Here is a 16,558-nt window from a genome sequence, read left to right on the forward strand (position 1 = left end):
GAAGTGATTACTGATGGTGGAGTATTTGGATACCACCACCATGTGCGTGTTTTCTTTCTTGGGTTTGATCTGAAGTAACTCTTGGCGTGTACTCTTCTTACAGCGGGAGGCAGCCTCATTCAATATGTTTTGGGGATATCCTCGTATTTTGAATTGGTTTAGCATGTCCTGAAGTTTTTTATCGCACTCTTTGTCTTCTGATACAATCCGTTTGATCCTCAACAATTGTGAGTATGGTAAGTTGTGTTTGAGAGCCGGACGATGGAAACTGTTGAAATGTAAAATTGAATTTCGATCCGTTGGTTTTCGAAAGATAGTGGTGTTGAATTTAGATCCCTGTTTATGTATTTCCACATCCAGAAAGTGTATGCACTCTGTGTCACAATTCCAAGTAAATTGAATTCTTTCATTGATCTCTTTCCAATTGTTCAAAAATTCAAGCAATGTATTCATATGGCCTGACCATAAGATGAATATGTCATATATAAATCTCAAGTAGAGTTTACCATGAGTCTGCCACCTGGGGTCATTGAGTATGTGTGTGTCCTCAAATGATTTCATGAAAATGTTCGCATAGGAAGGAGCTGAGCAATTACCCATAGAAGTTCCACACAATTGCTGAAACCAATTTTGGTTGACTGTAAAGTAGCTGTGATACAATGTAAATATCATGAGTTCCGTGAGTAAAACTTTTAAGTCTGTATCCAGTGTGGACCCTGCTAGTTCTTTTTCCACGGCTTCAATCCCCAGTCTGGATCTTATGGTCAGGCCATACGAATACATTGCTTGAATTTTTGAACAATTGGAACGAGATCAATGAAAGAATTCAATTTACTTGGAATTGTGGCACAGAGTGCATACACTTTCTGGATGTGGAAATACATAAACAGGGATCTAAATTCAACACCACTATCTTTCGAAAACCAACGGATCGAAATTCCATTTTACATTTCAACAGTTTCCATCGACCGGCTCTCAAACACAACTTACCATACTCACAATTGTTGAGGATCAAACGGATTGTATCAGAAGACAAAGAGTGCGACAAAAAACTTCAGGACACGCTAAACCGATTCAAAATACGAGGATATACCCAAAACATATTGAATGAGGCTGCCTCCCGCTGTAAGAAGAGTACACGCCAAGAGTTACTTCAGATCAAACCCAAGAAAGAAAACACGCGCATGGTGGTGGTATCCAAATACTCCACCATCAGTAATCACTTCAAGAAAATCATATCTAAACATTGGCCACTCTTGAGCACCGAACCGGATTTTCAAGGGGCATTCGCACAGTCACCCATCTTTGCATACACACGAGGACGCAACATCAAAGAGATCCTGACAAGACCATGTGAACCACAACAACCAGAGACTTACAAGGGACTACTGCCATGTCACAATTTCAGCCATTGTCACAATATCATACCTGGCAACTATACAAATCATCCCAAGAAAGGCTACAAAATCAAACTTAAAGTCAATGCCACTTGCAATTCAGCCAATGTTATTTACATGCTTAAATGCCCATGTGGTTCCTGTTACATAGGACACACTGAGAGAAAAATCCGAGTACGTATACTCGAACACAAGAGTAACATTCGCCCCAATAAAATGAGATCTTCAGTCGCAGCACACTTTCTTGAAAAACATCACACAGTGGCACAATTGAAATTTCTAGTGTTGGAACAGATCAAACCAAGCAGAAACAACAAGAATACTTTGTTAAAACGAGAGAACTACTGGATCCGATACATGGCCACGATGCAACCGAACGGGTTGAATGATAGGATGGAATTCCTATGCTATCTTTAAAAACATTTCTTGCACATGTTGATTGCAATGCTGTTGATCACGTAGTACTTGCATATAAGTTGCGCCCAGTTGCTCCATTCAGTTTTTTGTTAATTGTCAAATGTACTTTGTTCCCTTGTACAGTTCATTTATAGACACGTCCGGCACCACAGACTAACTTCTACCGTTTTACACTCCACTCCAATATGGCGCCAGCAAGAACCTCCTGCTTCCTAGTCCTTCTATAGTGTTTTGACCCCCAACGCGGCGGCTATACACAGCGTTTCACCCGGGCACCTTACATCACCATCCGAGTAAGATTGAAACCCCGACACGTCGCGGAATCACCTTAATCCTAGTAAGTACCTCCTACGAGGACCCGTTTACTCTTTTAATTGGGCACGGTTTTTCCCCAGTACGCTGATGTTTCTATATTAATTGCAGGTTTCATCCTGTTAAGAATACGCCTCGTAAGCACTGCATATCCACACTTGAGATTAAACTGGGGACACCATGCACTTCACTTTTTTAAACCGGACTGAGCACTAGTGGTCACATGATTTCTAACTTCACCCGTTTTTCTAAATATGGCAGACGAAGGCTTAGTGTATACTTTATAGCGCTCACAGGCACCCGCACAGTGAACGACTTTTTAAATATAAAGCACACCAGCATGATCACAGCATTTTGTAGCGTAACACCACTTATTAACTTTCATCGCGTTCGCTCAACCGTTTAATACACCACCACTGACGGATTTTCACTTTCTTTACCCGTAGTGTAATCCCCTGACGAAGGGCTGCCAGAAAGCCCGAAATGCATTGGGATAAATGAAATTACCGGGCATTATTCAAGTGATGAGGATATATAAACTTTGGTTATAACCATGAAAACAATGAGCCATACAACAAAAACAACAAATAAATATCAATGAAGAACAATAAAAAACTTTGAATCTTTAATCAGTGAATATTTTATCAATCTTTGGATAAAAAGTATAAGACTACCAGTCTTCAAAGCAGTGCACTGAGGAGTCTTCCCCTTTGCTAGGGGAAGCTGCGTATTAGTCGTTGAATATTTCTACGCTGTGAGGTTCAGACAGCGATTCCCCTGGAGCACGCAAATGAACTAACCACTTCAGAATACATTCGCAAACACCCAGCGGTGCCAGTCTCATCTACCTTGTTGTTTAACCATACAGTGCCCAAGCCTACAAGGGTTAATTGGGTTTCCCCTGCTTACAACCTGTCCTGGGATTGGGCAACTGAACCTGCCTGTTAGGTAAGGACTAGTTCAAGAATGAATAGGACTAAGAGTAATTAAAATTATCGGTAAGTAATTGTGCACTACTTACTTACCTGGCATGCCAGTATGTTCCAGCCAGAACCTGTTTATTAATGCCCCACCTGATAAAACAACACCCTTTCTAGACAACTGGTAGAAGATCCTTGAGGGTTCAGAGCCCGAAATGATCTAACATCATTTACCCCCATCTCCAAACGATGCTGGTCACCGCCTTTTCATGCACTCCTCATAACCCACTTTTTATCAGGCTTCCAAATAAGACCAATGGCTACATGGCAGGGAATGAAAAAAAAATGAAAGAACGCCAGATCTAAGTTCTTCGTAGATACTGGTTGTGCTCTAACTCTCATGTACTTTGTTCCTTACCCTGTCTGTGTTTTTTACTCTTACAGTGCAGTGCTCTGAAGTGGCCTTAGTGACCTATAGAGCAAACACAAACACCCTTAAACAAATACATGTACTGCTGTACTTGTGCAACACGATACATGCCAACATTTTTAAAAACACAAACTGTAAACATGCAGCATATTGTGATTACAGATCCTTGTGAACAAGGTAAACATTTTACATTGTATATATTACCTTATCTGTACTGTTGATTTGACTTTACTTGGATATTGTTTATTTCTCAAGTATGGGTAAACCTAAATTGTCATAAAATACCTGTGAGTACTTACACACAAACCTTACAGTAGCTTTGTGCCCAATCAACCCACCAACGTTGTGCCATAACAAATACTCACCCACAGGAGGGAAACTATTTTATCGAAATTAACATGTTGTGTAAAAATCCCTATCCGGTACGCAGATTAAACTATATTCATTGGAGAGAAAACAACTCTTGAGCCCTCACCTATGGCTATCTTCCTAATCTGGCACCTCAGTGGTACGATATCCAAAAAGAGTTTGATGGAGTACAAATGAAAGAGAACAACAAAGAGGTGCAGCTATATTTTATTTTACAAATGTGTAGACATTATTGGAAAAGGATAAAATAACCATTACTCATTTTAAACAGTTAACATTATTATTTTTTATTACTTTTGAAGGCTGTATATTTTATCTGCCGACCGCAGCCAAGACTTGGCACTCAACCGTAGGGTCATTTTTTCTGACAACTCTGGTTTCACATGCCTTGTAGTCCAAAAAAGTCCTACAGTTCTTCCTATCGTATTTCACAGGTGTTACATATCTACAATAAAAAAAGAAATGTGAGTGTACCATCATATGGTGAAAAAATACATCTTCATCATGTCTCTTGAGTGCCATCAGTTACCAAGCCATTCTGGTTTGCATGTACAAACCTGCACACAGCTAAACGTTATAAAGGAAGTGCTATAAAAGTTGTAAAAAAAGTACTATGGATTCAAAAGGTAAAAATAATGTCCTTATATAGTGCTATTTATTTTACTTTCAGCCATACTGTGCAGTAGCCACACCGTTCTGCAACATAGCTAAACGACATTGGGAAGGCAATAGCTCTATAATAAGTGAGACCTACTGGTTTTACCAAAGCTGCTTAGATATTAGATCTTGGTACGGTTGGATATGCTTTTAACCCTCGCAGTCAACGTCAAGAAAAGAGGGATGGGGTAAAATGCTTCCTGCCAGCTTGGTTGGCGGATCCCTCTTCAGTCAGAGCCAGTGCCAAGTCTGATTTGCTTATGTTTAGTCAATGGAACAGAAAGCAAAATTAGAATGGGTTGGAATGGACCTCAAATAATTTTCAGTGCATAAGGTACACCCAGAGGTGGTTTGTATAGCGGATTTTGCATAGAGACTTAAGGTTGAGTGGGGTTAGTGGAAGGCTTGGACATATGGAAGCTTGAGTAATAAAAAACATCCTGGCTGTTAGTGTCAAAGACAACAGTTGCTTGGCGACTACAGGATATTTTTATAGCACTTGCCCACTGGTCTTTTCTTTCTTACACACCCCCAAGTGTCAGTGGAAAACTTAATATCCTGAGTACAGTGTCAGGATAATGATTAGGAGCAAGAGTAGGCACTTTTTTTAGAATTATACATATTATCTAGTGCAAATAATTCTAGCACTTCTCCGTCACATTTTTGCTATTTTTAGTAATTTTGTAATATGAATATATTGTACTTTATGTATTCCATTTGAAATACCCACGTCTTTAATCCCTCCGTTCATTCTTACATCTTCTGGCAAGCAAAAACATAAAATAATCATCCATAATGTCAGTCGTTTTCCTATTGTGTAGTGATATGGCTTTTACCAATCTGCACCAACAAAACACACAGGCATGGCTTGGGCAGCTGTAGTAGTATAAACTTACTCAGAGGGAAGCACTGGACTAGGGTAGGAGGAAGAAGGGACATTACTAGGTTCCCTCACACACATGTTACTGGTTCAAAACATGGATTTGAGGAAGATGCTTCCTCACACCCATAAAACACGGAAACTATATGCAGCAACAGTGTTATTAAGTAGAGGTGTGTGGGGGTTGGAGGAGAAATATATGTTTCGGGGTTATATGAGCATCTCACTGTGTGGGGTTATGTGGGTAAATTTGATCATGTTTTGATATGGGGTGAATATGATGGGGACAGATTGTTATTGCTGTGGTGTGATGCAGTGGAAAGAAAGTAGTTACTTGCCTGTAACAATTGTTTTGTGGATTAGATCTCTTCTTGAGCCACATGCTCTACATTTATACCATCCAGTAATCGGGTTTGGACATAGCTTTGAAATGAATATACCTTTTATTTTTGGCCACCAATCTTACCTGTAGCTAATAAGAGTCTCAAGGATATGAACAGTAGGCCCACAATGCCTGAGAAGTAGCCACCACCTCCAGATTCTTTTTGCTCAGGACTTTATTGTCCAAGCATGTACTGAGTATATTTTACTGAATTGCAAACAATGTGCTTGCACTGACAGACATGTAACTCTCAAACAGTTTCAAGCTACAGAACTACTTTTACTGGTAGGTAACTAGTTTTCTTTGCAGTATGAGACGACTCTAGATCGTATACAAATGAGGGAGGGGTTCCAATTGGTAAAGGCAAATTTACCACCCGGACCCGGCGGAAGAGGGGTAGGTCCAACGGTGAGGACACGGGAACAAACAAGTAAGTGCCCGCCATGATAATGGTGCCCGAGGGACTCTAGCCGTTACCTTGCATACCGCTTAACTTTATAAGAGAGATAGAGGGGTTTTAGCCCGGACCACCACTGCTGGGCCCCTTACGATTGCCCGTCCACTAGAAGGCTTAACCAGGGCGGGCCCGTGCAGGTTACTGATTGAGCGTCACTAAGAATAGGAGATAGCGACTAGTTCACGAGGTCATACAGACTTCGGTTACTCGCCAAATGCAACAGCTCAATACAAGTTCTTTGACACCCGGTATTCTTACAGAGGGATACTGGCTTGCGTTAATACACAACAAGATTTTTCCACTTGAATATTTCAGTCAATTTTTAGACAGCCATATACAGCCTGTGGCACGTAATAAGAATGTGGAGTTGTTGTAATCCCCCACTAATTAGGTATACAGCGTGGTTAACACATTTCCTTCCGTTATGAACCTATTAGTTGATAATCCTGTTCCCGGGCAGATGCACTCTTGTGGGTTTCCCTTACATTGACTCACCATTAGCAAGCACGCAGCTAGGGTGAGAGATGTTGGCCCGATTGACCTTGCTAATTGCGCCCAGCCTGATATTACCAGTAGGAGTGCAAGATCATAAGGAGGGACACTAGGCATATAATTCACTACCACTCTCTTGTTACTTGTTACTTGAGACTACAGAGGTCGTTACCCGATGTACTACCCGCCGGGTACTGTTTTTGTGCATATTCCTGACCATTTTGGTGAGTGAGACGCATCCTAAACACTATAAGAATGCTGCTGTTGAAGATTTTTTAAACTGTATTTTACACTGTATTTTTCCACAGGGGCACGTTCACCTCCGTGCTCACTGGGGACCATACTTCCCCTTGTTTTTAACTCACATGCTAGCCTACACCCACACTAGCATGCCACCTGGGCACCGCACCCAAACCGACAGACCATGCACGCAACCTGGGCTTCATCCTGGACTCCTCCCTCTCCATGACCAGACAAGTCAACAACGTCTCCTCGGCGTGCTTCAACATCCTACGCATGCTACGGAAGATTTTCCGGTGGATCCCCACCGAGACCAGGAAGACCGTCACCCAGGCCCTCCTCACCAGCCGACTGGACTACGGCAACGCCCTCTACTCCGGTACCACCGCCAAGCTCCAGAAGAGACTCCAGCGGATCCAGAACGCCTCAGCCAGACTCATCCTCGACATCCCACGAACCAGCCACATCACCGGACATCTAAGAGACCTTCACTGGCTCCCCGTCAACAAAAGAATCACCTTCCGCCTCCTCACCCACGCACACAAAGCCCTACACGACCAAGGCCCGAGCTACCTCAACAGCCGGATCAACTTCTACGCACCCAAACGCCACCTCCGATCAGCCAACCACACCCTCGCCGCCGTCCCCCGCATCCGAAGAGCGACTACAGGAGGAAGGTCCTTCTCCTACCTGGCCGCCAAGACCTGGAACTCCCTCCCTCCCGACCTGCGCCTGACCCAAGACCACCTCTCCTTCAGGAAGAAGCTGAAGACCTGGCTGTTCGAGCAGTAGCGCCCCCCCCCCCCCCCAGCGCCTTGAGACCCTACGGGTATGTAGCGCGCTTTACAAGTGTCACTGATTGATTGATTGATTGACTTTGAGTGATTGAAGTCACCGTTGGTTTTGTGATTCTTGATATCTGTTGTGAATTGCTTTCGTTTGTCTCCCAACACAGGCAGATACAGCCCAAAACAGGTACAACATATTTTTCACTTTATGGTTAAACATGAATACGTAACTAAGGAGAACACTTAGTGTAGACAGTTTCCCTATTAGAATAATCTTCTGACATAGGTCCTGACGAATCGCTTGTCACTGTACGTTTGCGAGAAACATGTCGACCAATTCCTGCACAAACTAGTCGAGTCTCGAATAAGGGAACATAATTTACCATCGAGTGCAGGCTAGTATTTTTCTTTTATTTGGAGCAGGGGACCCCAGAATGAACCTGATCCTGGTACCCCTAGCCCCATTTTAAATCACTAATACGTCTACACCACACTGGCCCCACACCCACACTTCACCTAAACGGCTGTTGGATTGAAGATCTCCGCCAAAGAGTCCCTCTTTGAGGTGCCGCCCGTTGGGTATTGCACCGCTGACCCAACGAGGAGCATTGCCAATGATGAAGCATGACACCTGCAAGGGTGTGTGAGGCCATTATATCCAACCAAAATGGATGCCCAACTGTAGGACTCCACTGAGACCCTACAGCTCCATAACACCTGTGTGGAACCATACACTCACTTCCACTAGGAACAGCGCAGTATCTTGTTGGTCAAACGACTCTAGATTCACATGATGTGCATTGATTATACACCTTATTTTCTCCTTTGAATGAGGGTGTGAAGTGTGAGGCCCACATAGGTTTTAGATGGGTAGTTGTGAGCACAGATTCCTCACCAAGAATATTCCCAGGTGCCACACTGGGTTCAGTGATTTTTACAAGCACTGCTCTCCACTAGTCGGTATGGCACAATATGGCACTGCACTGACTCCATACCTTCCTGGAATTGAAGGAGTGCAGGTGTATATAAGTACCCTCATTCCGCAATGATATCAGTTCCTTTTTTCTGTGCCCATCAATGTAGATCTGGAGCTTGCCACCCAAATTTGTTGGTGATCCAAAGATTTGAAATTCTGCACAGGCAGTGTGCCAGGTACGATGTCTCTACTGAAAACAACTGGAGTCAAGCCATGTCTTCTCTGCACTGCTTGGCTCTGTTCACCACTTGAAGTTGTGCAATAAGTGTTTCAATCTGCAGCTGCAGGCAACAGGCAGACGAAGGTGAAGTTTAATGTCATCGAGCATAAGAAGATGTTGTGTTTAAAACAGAAGTCCAGCTCCTGCTTCAACTCACAGGGCCATGCTCGGTTGACATGTCAGGGTTGGTTCTGCTTGTAGCCCACTTCCTGCTCAAAGTCTTCCAGTCTTCCAAAGTCAAAGTCAAAAATATACAAGAAAATGAAGCCAAACTCCTCCCTATAGTCCGACTTGCAGTCCGGCGAGAATGCGCTTGGGTGTCACTCAAAGGATCCCGTGTCTTTGGACTCTGAACCGGTCACACATTCCCCAGGCTGCAGTGGAACCTGCTGAAAATAGCAATTATCAAGGATGACATGCTACAAATTTCCATATGCTACCTGCTCCCTCTGACATACCTTTGGGCCCCAAGCAGACACAAAAGTCCCCTGTTGAACTTTTCCCAACCTTTTCATACTGGACTGCTTTCTAAAGCCCCTTGCCTATGGCACAACGAGGATGTTCTAGACATTGACTCCAGCCCTACAGTCCAAGCCAGCTCCTTCTATGTCTTTGATGATGCTGACTCTGCCGGGTCTGGTCTCTGATTCGAAAAACTGACGTCAGCAGTCGTCAGGCCTCTGTGACGCTATGAAATAACAGCCAGACTCTTGGCCTCAACCTCTCACCTGAAGCCAGTACTAGGGCTTGCTTAATGCCTCTCACAACATTGATAATGATGCCAAGGTGGACTACATGCGCCCCCCTCATTAAACTGATGAAGGACTCTATTAAGACTTGCAAAATGCCAGTGGTCTAGATACCTCACAAGAGACTAAGAGGCACTCGCCACGTGGTCCACCAATGGGAAAAAAGCCTTTTTTTGCAGTAGAAGTGTGAAAGGCAACAGAAGTGCTAGACTACAATTACTTATTCTGAAAACCAAAGCCACTTTACTGACTAGTGACACCTGAGGACATTCACTCTACGAGAGACGGTAAACATTGTTTACAAAGATATTTACACATTTGCATGCCATTACAATGCAAGCTGTTACAACGGCACAGACTGGAGTTGGAATAGTAAATAATACTATTCCATAATCCAGCACCCCCCCCCCCCACCCCACAGCAAGTCTTTGTAATGTTTTGTGTTGTAATGGTCTGTAATGTAACAACCCAGTTGTTGTAATGAACGTGTTGTAATGACATGCATTGTAAACGCATGCGGTGTAACATGGCCTATTCATGAGAGACAGCAATTCTCAAACTCTTTCTCCCCTGTTGCAGCAGTCCCTAATTAGGGCCCTTCCTCTTTCAGGGTATGAACCTCATATGGAAACCCATCACATCAGAACGATGGGCTTACAGATTTTTCAAAAGACTATGACCTGCTTTTTATTTCTACCTTTTATTCCACCTTCAACAGAGAGATTTGTGGCAGATCATGTCCCTATTTTGATGCCAAATGTCAATCTCCTGCAGGCCAAAGGCACATTTAAGTGGTTTTCAGATTCCAAGAGGAGCAAGGGTGCTTTTCACTCTACTTCACCATGCAGAATAAGGACGGAGGCCTCAGGCCAATACTCAACTGCTGGCCATTGAATACCTTTCCTTCGAAGGACAAATTCAAAATTCTTACTAAGCATGGGTGGAAAATCCGTTCCGCTCGCGGATTTTGCGGATTTTCGGTAAATTCGCAATTCGCGAGATTCGCGAATTTTCCGCAAAATCCGCAAACTCGCACGCAGCGGATTTTTTTTTCTTGGTGATACAATTGTGCGGCGTGCGGTGTTCACTTACCGTCATTCAGCGTTTGCCGAGTTGTTTTTCTCGATATTTTTGCGAGTGCTGCGCCATTTTGGATCTTGCTGCGGGATCCCGCGGGAATTTGGCGACGCATCGCGAGAGTTCGCAATTGCGAACATGTAGGTGCGGCGGGCAGCAACAATCTCGCACTCGCAAAATTACAAAATTTGCAATTCTGCACAAGAAATCCACTAGCAAGCAGCATAGACCTTCTGAAAATGATGATTTTTATCAGAATAACTCGTCAGGTTGATATTTGCCTGTACATTTTTGGATTTGAGGCCTTTTGACTCTCTTTGGATCACTTTTGGATTAGAAATCAACTTTCATAAGTAAGTTTGTTTGGGGCATTACAGTTGCTGTTCTGCAGAAAGCACTCAGCAGGTGCAAAAGTTCACTCATCACTAGTAACCATTCCCTGTAGTACTTCCTGAGGGCCCCCTCCATAGTTCAGTTGCCTATGTTTGTTTGGGGCATTACAGTTGCTTTTCTGCAGAAAAACGAATTTTCAAAAATGAAAGCACTCAGCAGGTGCAAAAGTTCAAACTCATCATTAGTAATAGTAACCATTCCCTGTGTGCTTCCTGACTGGGGCCCCTCCAGAGTTCAGTTGCTAGTTGCAACAATTGTATGACCCTGCTCTGACCCTCACAGCAGGCTCATAGAATAGCTACAAGTAGGCCACAAAGGTCCTGGAAAAAAAGTTGCACTGCAACAGAAAGCAAATTACAGATAAGGAAGCAGGTGCCAGACTGGAGTTTTAAAACAGTGACACATTAATAAACCAACCCCAAATTAATTCATGTCAGTTGAAGCAGGGCAGGTGTGCTTGCTTTCCCCCCCATAATCTACAGTGATGATGAACCAGAGGGTGGCATTGATGTACCAGAGGGTGGCATGGGTGAAACAGAGGGTGGTAGTGGTGAAACAGAGGGTGCTGGGAACCTGTGATGATGAACCAGACGTAGAAACAACATAGTCGCGACCGTTGCGAGCGGACAAGTAAGTTCGCAATTGCGAACTGGTACCAAACCGTCGCGAACTGGCAGAAACCCTTGCGAACACAAAAAAAAAAATCTGCAAATTCGCGAGAATTCGCGGATTTTGCGGATTGCGAGTTCGCAAATTCGCAAAATTCGTGAACGCCAAATTCGCAAAATTCGCCCATGCTTAATTCTTACTCTGGCTCAGGTACTCTCTGCTCTGGATCCAAGGGCCTGGATGGTGTCCCCGGAATTGCAGGACGTGTATTTTCATACCTGCCCTACAGTCCCACAAACTTAAATGTGGTTCATGGTGTGGTCAGAATGACAACAAACTTACTGTGCTGTCCTTTGGCCTTACCTTGTCCATCCAGGTGTTTAGTTTAGTTCGTTTTTAAATTTATAGTGCGCAACAGCTACCCAAAAAGGGTTTCCCGGCGCAAAGGATGAATCTGTGCTCAGAGGAAAAGAAAAAAGCAACACAGTTTATCTGTTGAATAGCCAGGTTTTTAAAGACTTACGAAACTGAGTATAGTTCGTCTCATTTCAGAGTACTGGGGGCATTGAATTCCAGAGCGAAGGACAAAGGGAAGAGAACGATCTACCCCCATCCGGGCTAGTTTGAATTTGAATGCCGCGTGGAGAGGCGATAGTCAGGCCGTACCGTCAAAGTTCAGGGATACATGTATTTCCATACCTGAAAGTCTAAGTGCTCCAGGCGGGTTCACTACAGTTGGTCATATTCCACCGATGACAACAACTGGGCTCTTGATCTCCTTCCGGTTGTCCATCAGTGAGTTGCAATCTCACCTGAGATCTATGCAAACAATTCCCTTCATAAGAGTTATACTGGATACAGTGGTGTGCAAGGCCTTTCCACTGCTGCAATGAGGCCAGGGCATTCAGGATATGATGTAAACATTTCCAGCTTTGTTCTGGGTCTTGGTGAAGAAAGTTCTAGGATTTCCTGAGCTACTGTCATCATGCATCCTTGCTTATCTTAAGCCAGAAGGAATATGTGGTCTCTGCAATGGAACCTACAGTTTCAATGTCTTTAGCACGACTGTCTCCCTAACAGCGTCAAGATCTCACCAGAGATGGCTCAGGACCTCATGAGGTGATACTCAAGCATCAACCAAACAATTGGCAGGCCCATATCATACAAGCAAGGTGCTTTAGAGGCCTTAGACCATTGCCAGGAGGCTCTGTGCGGCTTGGGGTGACCTAACCAGCAGAAAATCTTTTTGGTGGCCAACCACATAGAGGGGTCAGTGAATGCCAGGGCAGGGGAGCTTACTAGAGATCTGATGGTGGACCATGAATGGCATTTCCACCCCCAGGTGGCGCAGGGCGTCTTCGATCAAACTGGCACGCCCTGGGTAACTTTATTCACCACTGTTGGACTTGGCCCTTCTGGCAGGTTCACCCCTAAACTTTTTGCTTTTAATTGTGACCTGGTGTTAGTGATTTTTGGCTTCTGCGCACTGTACCACTGTGTCCCAGGGTAAAAGTGCGTGCGTGTGGTGAGGTTGGCCTGCCCCCCCATAGGAATGCATGGGGAATGTATGTGTCCCTGGTAGTTCCTGATGCGTGGGGAATGCAGGTGCGAGTTTGGTATGTACGGACTCGTGTGATGAAATGCTGCGCGATGATGTGTGCGGCGTTATTGTGTCTAGTATGGAAGTGCCACTTCTAGAAGTTTGCATGTCTGTATAATTTATGTGAACTGGCTGTCTGGCTTGGGATTGGCTGGAGCTGGCTGGTGAGCCTGGCTCCAGGAGTCAGGATGGGTCTGCCCCGGTGGTGAATGGGAGATCTACATGTTAATGTGAGGGAGGGGTGCACCTGGGACCTGAATAGGGCTGGGCTTTCCCCACACAATGCTGGCTCCGCCCCCTGTGGTGCGACTGATGACCCTAGCCTTACTAGTGAATGGGAAGAGTGGTGGAGCACAACAGAGTGCTCCAAAACCAGCTGCAACTGGTTTTTCCCCCACCCTGCAGACACAGAGAAATGAATTTGGTGTATAAAAAGGGGCTGTAACCCCTTAGAAGAGGTTCTCTCTTGCTGATCCTGACTTGAGGGGGGCCTGCTGCTGCTGGGCGCCAGGAGGACCGCCACTGGGACTGCCTCCCTGCCTGGAGGGTCCTGTGAGCTGGCCCCTGGGCCCAGCCTTTGCCCCCCTGCCTGCATTCTAAAAGGAACTTGTCCTGGACTTGAGACTCTGGGCATTTTGTAGCGCCTGGGGCGCTTTTGTTGCATCCTGAGAGGGGCAGAGTTTCTGAATTCCCCCAGCAGCAAAGAGCTGCAATCACTTTACGAGGGATTCCCCGGCGTGGGGATTCCCCAGGAACTTGATTATCCCAGCGGGTGCCATCCCGCGATTTTGCTGTTTGTCCCCCTGACGGGTGCCCACCCCGCCAGCGACTTCCTATTTAATTCTAACAGGAGCCTACCCCGCCTGTGTTAAAATCACCGCCAGCGGCCCTGGAGCTGAGAGGGCCATTTCCCCGCGGTTGCTGTCGTCAGGGGATCGCCGCGCTGGGGTTGGCTGCAGCGTTGGGCGCCCCCTAGCAACCCAGGGCTCGACCTGGAAGTGCTTTCAAGGGAACCAGAAACCGATGGGAGCCCACCCCGTGCTCCGGCGAGGAGAGGATAAGTGCACAGGACGTAGAGCCCGGGCGAGAGCCTACCCCGCACTGGACTCGGACCGAAGGCGTCGGAGGAACCCCAGGTCCCGCAGCGGCAGAGGAGACAGGGAAGCAGGGCTCCCGCATCGGCGGTGTGAGCCCTGCTTGTGTCTATCCCCAGTGCGCCGCCTCCACGAGACCAGAGTGCGGAGAGAAGATCCCCCTGAAGGAAGCCGGTGAGTAGAAGTCGGCTGGAGGAGGAGGAGTGAGGTCGCACCCTGCCGGTGCCTCTACCCCGTGCGGCCCAACTTGATAGTGGGCCGCTCCGCCATCCAGGGGCACAGTTCCGTCCGAGCCCACGAGGCTCCAAGGCCATTATCTTTCCGAGTCCTCAGAGGGGGGACTCCAACGTGTGGCCAGCATTTCCTCAGAGTCCCCGAGGGACTCCAATGAAGCGGGGGCATTCCTGAGGGTAGAGCGGCCCCAGTTGACAGCGGGCCGCTCCCCCAGTGGGCAGCAGTTCCGTCGAGCCCACGAGGCTCCAGGGGGCATTTTGTTTAGAGCCCACGAGGCTCCCTGACTCTCACGTTGTTTTGGGCCTATTGCTTGTGTGAGACCACCAGAAGAGAGCCAGGAGGCACGCTGGTGCCCGGCTCAGTTCTCCAGCTGCCCAGCACTTAGTGGGCAGCTGCTCCGTTTAGGAACCTTGCGCAATCTTCTTTGGCTGTTTCCTATCTAATGTGTGTGGTATAATACAAAGGCTATTTTTATATATAACCTTGTGTGGAGTTCCTTTTGTGGGGGGCCTGGGGTGTTGTTGCTGGGGGTGCATGGGCAAATACTTAACTTACATTGCCTCCGGGATAAGCCTTACTGCTCGCGTCACGTTGCCCAGAGGGTGAGCAGGGGTTATCTTTGGCATGTAACTCCCTTGCCCTGACTAGAGTGGTGGTTTCTGTCTGGCTTTGGCGCAAGCCTTAGCCAACCGGAAATCCCATTTCTAACAACCACCATTGAGAATGTGCAGTGCAGCATCTACACTCTGGAGTTTCCTCCACAAAGGTAATTGAGAGAAGAATTCTGTCTGTGATGGCCATCACTATAACCTGTCTCCTGTACACGTTCCCGCCACTGCTTCTCCTGCCCTGAGTTCTGAGAAAGACAGGACAGGATAGACAATGCCCAAGTCATCTCAATAGCAGTGAAATCTGCCGGTCAGGTGTGGTACCCAGAGCCTTTGTGAGGCATAATCTAGTTCTGACTTTTGTTTTGTGCAAGCATATGAGCCTATGCACAGTGGGTTACTATGTCTTTTAATGATCAATAGAGTGTTGCTAATCGCCATCACTTCTTTGTACCGAGTGAACTACAGGCACTTGCCATGTAAGCTTCAGACACCACTTTTTTCCAGACAAATTGGTGCTGAGGCCTTTTGCCTGCCTTCCTGCCTAAGCTAGTACTACCCATCCATGCTAGTCAATAAATCACCCTGCCATCATTTTCTGCTCCACTGCACAGTTTGAAAGAAAAGGAGAGGCTCCTCCATCTTGTACCTCTGAGAGCTTAGCGTTTCTACATTGACTGTGCAAGAGATCGTTGTCTGAATTTTCTGATTTTTGTGGGGTTCACTCGAAGACAAGAAAAGCAAGGCAATACAAAAGAGGACTCGGTCCAGGTGGCTAGTCACCTGCATTTAAATCTGCACGCTTCAGTAGGCCTGTGGACTTATTTCACTGGGGTCGAGGCCTCTACAACTACCTTTGTGAGGGGGATGTCAGTTCTAGATAGCTTCCAGTCTAGAGTATGGGCATGAGTGTGGGCATGAGTGCAGACATTCACAAAACATTATTGCTTTGACAGTCACGGCCAAAGGAAGGGCCATTTTGTCAGCTTGGTCCTGTAAGACTTCCTTATCTGAGTCCACTCCTCAGACCTCTACCTTTGTGAAGTACTACTGTAGCTTCTATTCTAAAGGTGAAGAATCTGCTAGAAGTATCTATCAAAAGAATGAGTTGCTTACCTTCAGTAATGATCTTTCCGGTGGATAGTCTATCTAAGCGCAGATTGCTCACTGCCCTTCCTCCTGCCATGTTAGATTTTGGCAGTTAGTGTGGTAACCGATTGTTCAAAGTTCTTCCTCTTATGTTCGTCCATGTCCACC

General features: G+C 45.9%; 1 long non-coding RNA gene across 1 annotated transcript in view; it reads right to left on the reverse strand.

Moving 5' to 3' along the window:
* Window positions 1–4,036: 4,036 nt before the first annotated feature.
* LOC147663094 (uncharacterized) overlaps window positions 4,037–16,558 on the reverse strand; it is a 91,355-nt gene continuing 78,833 nt past the window's right edge. Inside the window, exon 2 of the long non-coding RNA XR_015305431.1 lies at window positions 4,037–4,290. This is a non-coding gene — a long non-coding RNA (uncharacterized LOC147663094). The remainder of the gene's footprint in view (window positions 4,291–16,558) is intronic.

The sequence above is a fragment of the Lissotriton vulgaris genome, unplaced genomic scaffold, assembly GCF_964263255.1.
Source record: "Lissotriton vulgaris unplaced genomic scaffold, aLisVul1.2 SCAFFOLD_783, whole genome shotgun sequence".
Taxonomy (NCBI): domain Eukaryota; kingdom Metazoa; phylum Chordata; class Amphibia; order Caudata; family Salamandridae; genus Lissotriton; species Lissotriton vulgaris.